This window comes from Spinacia oleracea, chromosome 1, assembly GCF_020520425.1.
Source record: "Spinacia oleracea cultivar Varoflay chromosome 1, BTI_SOV_V1, whole genome shotgun sequence".
In the NCBI taxonomy this organism is placed as follows: domain Eukaryota; kingdom Viridiplantae; phylum Streptophyta; class Magnoliopsida; order Caryophyllales; family Amaranthaceae; genus Spinacia; species Spinacia oleracea.
In genome coordinates, this window is record NC_079487.1 from 14,625,437 (window position 1) to 14,634,378 (window position 8,942).

Here is an 8,942-nt window from a genome sequence, read left to right on the forward strand (position 1 = left end):
AGGTTACGAGCTGATGGTTCCAAGTTGTTGCCATCTACTTCCGAGTGCTCAAAACTGGGTGATCCCCGAACCTAGGGTAACCACTGACATCCAAGAGAACATTTGTCCACTCGCCACCTTGAAGGCTTTAGGGTTCTCCGAGTACGATCTCATGTTGAGTGCCCAACAAACTGTCAAACTCCAGGGTGTCATATACAAACACTAGTAGAAAAAACCCTTGTTGCAGCGGGCTTTTAGACCCTTGTTGCAGCGTACAACGTATGCTGCAACTGGGGGGCCTGCAACAAGTCTGAACTTGTTGCAGCGTACAATGTACGCTGCAAAAAGTGATTTGTTGCAACGTACATATATATGTACGCTGCAACAAGTGTGTAAAATTAGGCAAAAATCAAGACTTGTTGCAGCGTACATCATTTTGTACGCTGCAACAAATCTTGATTTTTGCCTAATTTTACACACTTGTTGCAGCGAACAAGTATATGCCCCCTGCAACAAAGTTGTGCTTTTGGCGGGAAAATTTTAGTTTTATTCATCTATACCTAGGGTGTCTTGCACCAAATATAGGAACCTGTCAACAACAATAAATAAAATATCGCAACCTGTAGAACAAATATAAAAAATAATAACTGGTGTTTTGTATACATATATATATATATATATATCCCAAAACCAAAGTGCAAGTACTACATTCAAATATACGTTCCAATTTCAATGTACGCATACATTTTAATGTAAACGATTGTTCTATAACAACTAAACCACCTCGATCAAGCGCGCTCAAGCCAATAGTAAATACTTGCGGGTAAAACACTTAGCCCGTTGCTCACGAACCACATCAATTTCCTCACTAGTGTAGGCGCATTCCTCGGAGTGTAGACCTTTACAAAAACAGAAATTTCAACTAAGCATTAGATTAAATGCAAATTAAATATCACACTTTAACATTCAAGCAACTAATAACAATGTCCTAATAGTCTTGGAAACTTAAAGCTAAGCACATTAATCATGTAAAAGGTATAAAATGAATTCTTAGGTTATGTAGCTCAAATTTGGGAGCGAAAATGTCATTTTAGCCTAAATAAAACCTATAACGACCCAATGAGCCTTAAATGTGCGTAAATAGATTGGAATGAGTCTTAGAAAGTTAAAACTATGCATATTAAACATGTAATAAGTTTAAAATGAGTCATTAGGTTCTTTAGTTCAAAGTTGGGAGCGAAAATGTCAATCCAGCCTAAATAAGACCTATAACGACCCAATGAACCTTAAATGTGCATAAATAGATTGGAACGAGTCTTGGAAACTTAAAGCTAAGTATATTAATCATTTAAAAGGTTTAAAATGAGTCCTTAGGTTCTTTATTTCAAATTTGGGAGAGAAAATGCTCATTTTAGCCTAAATATGGCCAATAACGACCAAACAAACCTTAAATGTGCATAAATAGATTGGAATAAGTCTTGGAAACTTCAAACTAAGCATATTAATCATGTACAAGGTTTAAAATAAGTCCTTAGGTTCTTGAGTTCAAATTTGGGAGCGAAAATATCATTTTAGCCTAAATATGACCTATAAGGAACCAATGAGCCTTAAATGTGCATTAATAGATTCGAATGAGTCTTAGAAAGTTAAAACTATGCATATTAAATGTATAATAAGTATAAAATGAGTTCTTAGGTTCTTTAGTTCAAATTTGGGAGTGAAAATGTCTCATTTAAGCCTAAATAGACCTATAACGACCAAACAATCCTTAAATGTGCATAAGTAGATTGGAATAAGTCTTGGAAACTTAAAACTAAACATACTAATAATGTAATAAGTTTAAAATAAGTCATTAAGCTCTTTAGTTCAAAGTTGGGAGCGAAACTGTCATTTTATGTTAAATATGACCTATAACGACCCAATGAGCTTTAAATGTGCATAAATAGATTGGAAGGAGTCTTGGAAACGTAAAACTAAGCATATTAATCATGTAAAGGGTTTAAAATGAGTCTTTAGGTTCTTTAGTTCAAGATTAGGAGCGAAAATGTCTCATTTTAGCCTAAATATGACCTATAACGACCAAACAAGTCTCAAATGTGCATAATAGATCGGATTGAGTTTTGAAAAGTTAAAAATAATCATATGAATCATGTAATAAGCTTGAAATTATTTTTTAGGTTTGTTAGTTCAAAGTTGGGAGCGAAAATGTCATATTAGCCTAAATATGACCTATAATGGCCAAACAATTCTCAAATGTGCATAAATAGATTGGATTGAGTCTTGGAAAGTTAAAACTAATCATATGAATCATGTAGTAAGTTCGAAATGAGTTCTTAGGTTCGTTAGTTCAAAGTTGGGAGCTAAAATGCCTCATTTTAGCCTAAACATGACCTATAACGACCAAACAAGTCTCAAATGTTCATAAATCGATTGGATTGAGTCTTGGAAACTTAAAAAAATCATATTAATCATGTAATAAGTTGGAAGTGAGTCCTTAGGTTCGTTAGTTCAAAGTTGTGAACGAAAACGTCATTTTAGCCTAAATATGACCTATAATGGCCAAACAAGTCTCAAACGTGCATTAATAGATTGGATTGAGTCTTGGAAAGTTAAAACTAATCATATGAATCATGTAGTAAGTTTGAAATGAGTTCTTAAGTTCGTTAGTTCAAAATTGTGATCGAAAATGTCATTTTAGCCTAAATATGACCTATAACGGCCAAACAAGTCTCAAATGTGCATAAATAGATTGGATTGAGTCTTGGAAAGTTAACACTAATCATATGAATCATGTAGTAAGTTTGAAATGAGTTTTTAGGTTCGTTAGTTCAAAGTTGGGAGCGAAAATGCCTCATTTTAGCCTAAATATGACCTATAACGACCAAACAAGTCTCAAATGTGCATAAATCGATTGGATTGAATCTTGGAAACATAAAAATAATCATATTAATCATGTAATAAGTTGGATGTGAGTCCTTAGGTTCGTTAGTTCAAAGTTGGGAGCGAAAATGTAATTTTAGCCTAAATATGACCTATAATGGCCAAACAAGTCTCAAATGTGTATAAATAGATTGGATTGAGTCTTGGAAAGTTAAAACTAATCATATAAATCATGTAGTAAGTTTGAAATGAGTTTTTAGGTTCGTTAGTTTAAAGTTGGAGCGAAAATGTCATTTTAGCCTAAATTTGACCTATAATGGCCAAACAAATCTCAAATGTGTATAAGTAGATTGGATTGGGTCTTGAAAAGTTAACACTAATCATATGAATCATGTAGTAAGTTTGAAATGAGTTTTGAGGTTCGTTGGTTCAAAGTTGGGAGCGAAAATGCCTCACTTTTAGCCTAAATATGACCTATAACGACCAAAGAAGTCTCAAATGTGCATAAATCGATTGGATTGAATCTTGGAAACATAAAACTAATCATATTAATCATGTAATAAGTTGGATGTGGGTCCTTAAGTTCGTTAGTTTAAAGTTGGGAGCAAAAATGTCATTTTAGCCTAAATATGACCTATAATGGCCAAACAAGTCTCAGATGTGTATAAATAGATTGGATTGAGTTTAGGAAAGTTAAAACTAATCATATGAATCATGTAGTAAGTTTGAAATGAGTTCTTAACCAAACACAAGAATGCAAATATAGAGGCAATTTTGAAGATCTTCACAACCAAAAGTGACACCCCTCCCCGACTGAACCAAATGGAAAAAGGACTCAATGACTAGACAATCCATAATAGTATAACACTCAATGTGAGCATGACAAATAGAACAGCCCAGTAATGGCTATGAAAGCTGCAACATACACGAATCTCATAATAGCATAACAGGAGACATAATCAGAAGATGGATCTAGTGTTGCTGGACTCAAAACACTCAATCCACCCCCACCCCGCCCCGGCCCCCGCCAGAACAAAAACAAAAAAGACAAAGACAAAGGAAATACACTGCATATCGTGTGCACATGAAGAAGTAAACAAACCACCAATCAGCTACCAAGCTCATCATACAACAAAGCAGTAATCAAGAAATGCCAAAACAAACAAAAAATTGGTTGAATGAGATGTACTTACCTACCAAAATCTCACAGCTGGTTTCCCATATGAGGACTTGCCTGCTGCTGCAGTTGTTGCTGCTGTATTTGAAGGAGAAGACTGGCAACAAATTGTAATGTAGACTGATAGCGTTGGTTTTGTGCTGCAAATTGTAATGAGGAGCCTCTGGGTGATAATGATGCATATTCTGCATTGCTGGCACAAACTGTTGGCTCTGTGTTGTAACTGGGTGATTACCAGGAGGCCTGGAAGACAGAACCCTGCTCTTGGAAGTTGTATACAGGATTTTGCATTTGCATAATTGTTGAAGGAACTGGGACAGGGTGGCGGCCCATGTTTAAGTTGGACGCATATGACTGGAAATTAGAAGAAAGAAGCGCGTTTGAATACCCTTGTACCCCAAACTGTTGAGATTGTCCAGTTGGATCAGTAGCTTGAGGCTGTTGGCTCCAACCCTGCGAGAAAGCTCCTTTCTCATTTGTCGAATGAGGATGTGAGTGTGCTGTTGTGGAAGTACTTAATTATGGCTGAGCACTCTGAGCCACCGGAGATTGGGAATTGGGTGGCAGAAATGCGTGAAGTGTAGGAATAAGTTCAGGTGTTAATGTGACTGCAGGTCGTGGTGTAGAGGGAACGCCTTCATTAGAATGATCTTGTGAAATAGATGCATTTGAGAAGGATGCTCTTGAATGCAGTACTACGTCATCATCTACAGCTTTGCCATAACCCATATGCACAACTAATTCTTTCTCAGGAGCAATATATTCATATGAAGGAGGCCCCAGCTGATTGATGAACTCTGGAGAACATCCTTTAAAAAGAGGAGCTTTTTCTATATACGGCATGTATAATGTTTGCGAAATCTGCACCAAAAAACATAAATAGTATACTCTTAACACCAAAAGATTAAGTGATAAAAACAGAAAACTACAGGAAATGGGAATAGGATTCTGAGGTACATTCTGAGGTACATTCGGTCCTCACTTTATACAGAACTTTTTTACATTCTGAGGTACTGACTTGATTGTTGTACGAACACGTCCGGATACATTATCCCCAAACTTTGGTTTCATTGAAGTGATCCATTCTCCATGATTTGTTTTAAACTCATACCTGATAGAGATTTTAGCAAGTCAGAATAATATACAAGAATTAAACCCCCACAAGTCCATAGAATATATAGGCATCAAATCAGAATAACATTGACTATCTGAACTCCCCCACAAGTCCATAGAATATATAGGCATCAAATCCCCATTTTCCACAACATAACTTAAGAAAAATCGAATCTCCAATTCAAGCTGTAATGCAGTTGCAAGAGAAAGAACATAGATAAACAATTAAACATACTCAAATAATACTTGTCGACACAATTATTAGCACTGGAAATCAAAGAACTATCCCGGCCTCATCTGTAAAGACAACTAGCAATGCATTGACATTGCACTCTATGATTTCCCAATAGATTCACAATCAAAGAACTATCCCGGCCGGATCACTTCATAGTCACAATAGATTCAAACAACTAAATTACAGCACTACCTGATGTGTGATTTGATTTCTTGCCCACTTCATTAGTTTACATAAAGTGATAAAACTGCATAGTAAGTACTTGATGAAGACCAACGAGATATGAAAGGGAAGTGAAAAGTTTGCATATTAACATCAGGCTATTTATGTAGCCTATACAATGATTTAATAACAAAGTTCTACAGTTAATCTTTAGCAAACATCAAAAGCAGTCTACTCGTACTTTAAAGCCGATTACACTAGTAAGCATGGCAATCAAAGTTGCACTACACTGCAAGCAGCAAGAGGTGATCAAGCTTACTCCAAACCGAGAATGACCTGTCAAGTCTTCAGGCCCATCACTCCAATTATCTTCATACGCTTTGCAATTACCAATTTCTAAGAATAGCACTTAAACTAAACACAACTTTGACATAGAGGGTATAACTAAGGCTATCTACGAAGTAATATCAAGCATCAATATCAACAACACTGGTACAATAAAAAGATCAAGAATTCAACCGGAAAAGAAAAAAAGAGATCAAGAATGAAGAATCAAATATGGCCATCGTCTTTTGGAGGCTGAACTCTGAGTTAGATCCATTTTCAACTCAAAACTGAATCAATTCAAGAGCCTGCTGAATCTCACAGTAAGTTTCAGTTCAGTTTTTTCCCAATTTCAATTGTTATCTGCAAGAGCTTGATCTAAAACATGCTAGGCATCTAATCCTCAAGAGTTCCCAAAAATGTGAAATTAGTTTCCAGCAAAACATAATCAGCATTGATACAAAAAAAAGACCAAGCAGAATCAATGATGACCTTCCAAATCTTGTTTTGACTCATAAATGAAAGCTAAAACCTTGACAATACGGCTAAGTAAGATGAAAGAAAAGACCACTAGCTAAATTTTCTAAACAAAATTACACTCTTAGTAGAGCAGCACTCACCTGAAATTTTCTAAACAAAATTACAGTCTTAATAACGAATTGAACAACTTGCCACAAAAAAAAATTAATAAAAATGAACAAACCCTAATTCTGAAAACGAAAATCAAGAGGGAAAGGGAAGAAAGTTACTTGCCGCGGCGAGGATTGACGGAGAAGAGGGTTCGCGAGCAACAATATCACTTGGAACCACCGGCCGAGGAAAGTAGCTTCGTTTTTCGAGCAAGGATGGACTTCATTGGTGGTTTTTCGAGCAGGGAAGGTGGTTTTTTGAGCAAGGGACCACCGGTGAGGAGGCGAGGAAACAGACCCTTGCTGGAGTACCACCGGCAACGGGAGAGACCCAGAGGCGACGGTGACTGGCGAGAACCACCAGCGACGGGCGAGATGCAGGGAACGCTGAGGGAAGAAGAAGGGAGTGAGCGCGGATATGATTTTCGAATTTGGTATTTGAGGTTTGAGATGAAATATTTGGTCTGAATTAACTTTGAAGCCGAAGAAAATTACTAACATGTTATTGCAGGGGGCTTTTACACGTATGCTGCAAAATAAAGGGGTTATTGCAGGGGGCTTTTACTTTGTACGCTGCAAAAAACTCTTTTGCAGAGGGCAATTAATTTGTACGCTGCAACAACCCTTTAAAGGGTTTGACCCGCGTTGACCTACTGGTTGTTGAAGCGTATTAATACATGTACGCTGCAACAAGGGGGCTGCAACAGGGGTTTTTTCTACTAGTGAAAGTCTTGGGCGTCCTTGAGCTGGTTTTCTCCTTTGACACCTATTACGACAATGCTGAGTTCCTGGTAATCGATGTGCCTACTAACTTCGACCTACTATTCGGAGAGCCTTGGTTCGAGGAAATACTAGATGGCCCTGCCTGCCTCACCCTCAAAGGTTCAAGCTTCCGGGACACTCTCATCAAGCAAAAGCCGGCTGTACGCCAAGAAAAGGATGAGTGCATTCAAGAATACTACCACAGATGGGCAATCTCCGCTCGTACAATTCAGCCCGAGCTGCCAGAGGGGAAAATGGTGAGAATGTTCCTCTTAGGGCTCAACACTTCATGCAAGGGCATCTTCGCCGCATTTCCTTACAGCACATGGTATCAAGTCTAGGACCAAGTCCTGAAAGTCTGGGCATGCAGCCCCGTCTTCGATGATTATGACGATTATGACACAGATGTCTGGGAATACCCTGAGAACTATCTTTACGATTAGTGTCTTCGTCCAGGTCCAGAGTCTGTCTTTCAATTTCCGAGTCTAGCAATGAGTCTAAGTGTCTAGAACTAGAGTCTTGCATCAATCAAGAGCCTCTAAAGGCCGAGCCTCAAGTCAAAACAGTCGATGTAATGATTGCAGATTTCAATAACACTTTAATTTCTACTTACTCTTCGAGCCCTAATTCAAAACACAATCCTAATCCAAACAACTTTGCTTTACAAGAAACTAAGTTTGAATTTCTAAAATCTATCGAAAATCATGAAAACAGGACGCCCATAATTGAGGAAACAGAAAAAATCAACCTTTCTAACAACGGTGACTCAAAACTAGTTCATATTGGTTTAACTCTTTCTCAAGCAGAGCGGGACGATCTTATCAAACTACTTTCAGAGAATGTAGACGTCTTCGCATGGTCCTATCATGATATGCCAGGGGTTGATCCAAGCATTGGCCAGCATACAATTCCCCTTATTCCAGGTTCAAAACCTATCAAGCAGAAACTCCGTCGCATGAAACCGGATGTTTCCCTCAAAATTCAAGAAGAGGTCTCCAACCAGCTAGAGGCCGGGTTTATTCGAGAAGCAAAATATCCGGAATGGATCGCAAATGTCGTCCCAGTTCCAAAGAAAGATGGCAAAGTACGAATGTGTGTGGACTACAGGGATCTTAACAGGGCCAGCCCTAAAGACGATTTTCCATTGCCTCACATCGACATCTTGGTCGACAACACCGCAAATCACGCCTTACTCTCTTTTATGGACGGGTATGCAGGCTACAATCAGATTCCCATGGCAAAGGAAGACATGGAGAAGACAACCTTCATCACTCAGTGGGGTACATATTGCTATACAGTTATGCCGTTCGGACTAAAGAACGCAGGAGCAACTTATCAAAGAACAGCCACAACCATCATGAGAGACATGATTCACAGGGAAATTGAGGTATATGTCGACGATATGATTGTCAAATCCAAAGAACGGCACGAGCATACCTCAGTACTTCAAAAGTTTTTCAACAGGCTCAAACAATACAACATGAGGCTCAATCTTCAAAAGTGCGCATTCGGGGTAACGTCATGCAAGTTACTCGGATATGTTATCAGCTCTCGAGGCATAGAGGCCGATCCTTCAAAAATCAAAGCAATTCTCGAGATGCAACCACCAACGAATGAAAAGGAAATTCGGGGTTTTCTCGGCAGACTACAATATATCAGCAGGTTCATTTCAAGACTCACA

The 8,942-nt window shown here is 38.1% G+C and overlaps 1 long non-coding RNA gene across 1 annotated transcript; it reads right to left on the reverse strand.

The window, feature by feature from the left end:
• Positions 1-689: 689 nt before the first annotated feature.
• LOC130465743 (uncharacterized) lies at positions 690-6,927 on the reverse strand. The gene is made up of 4 exons (XR_008925755.1): positions 6,620-6,927; positions 5,019-5,147; positions 4,053-4,897; positions 690-878 (listed from the first exon to the last, which is right to left on the reverse strand). It is a non-coding gene; the product is annotated as an uncharacterized lncRNA (long non-coding RNA).
• Positions 6,928-8,942: the final 2,015 nt, after the last annotated feature.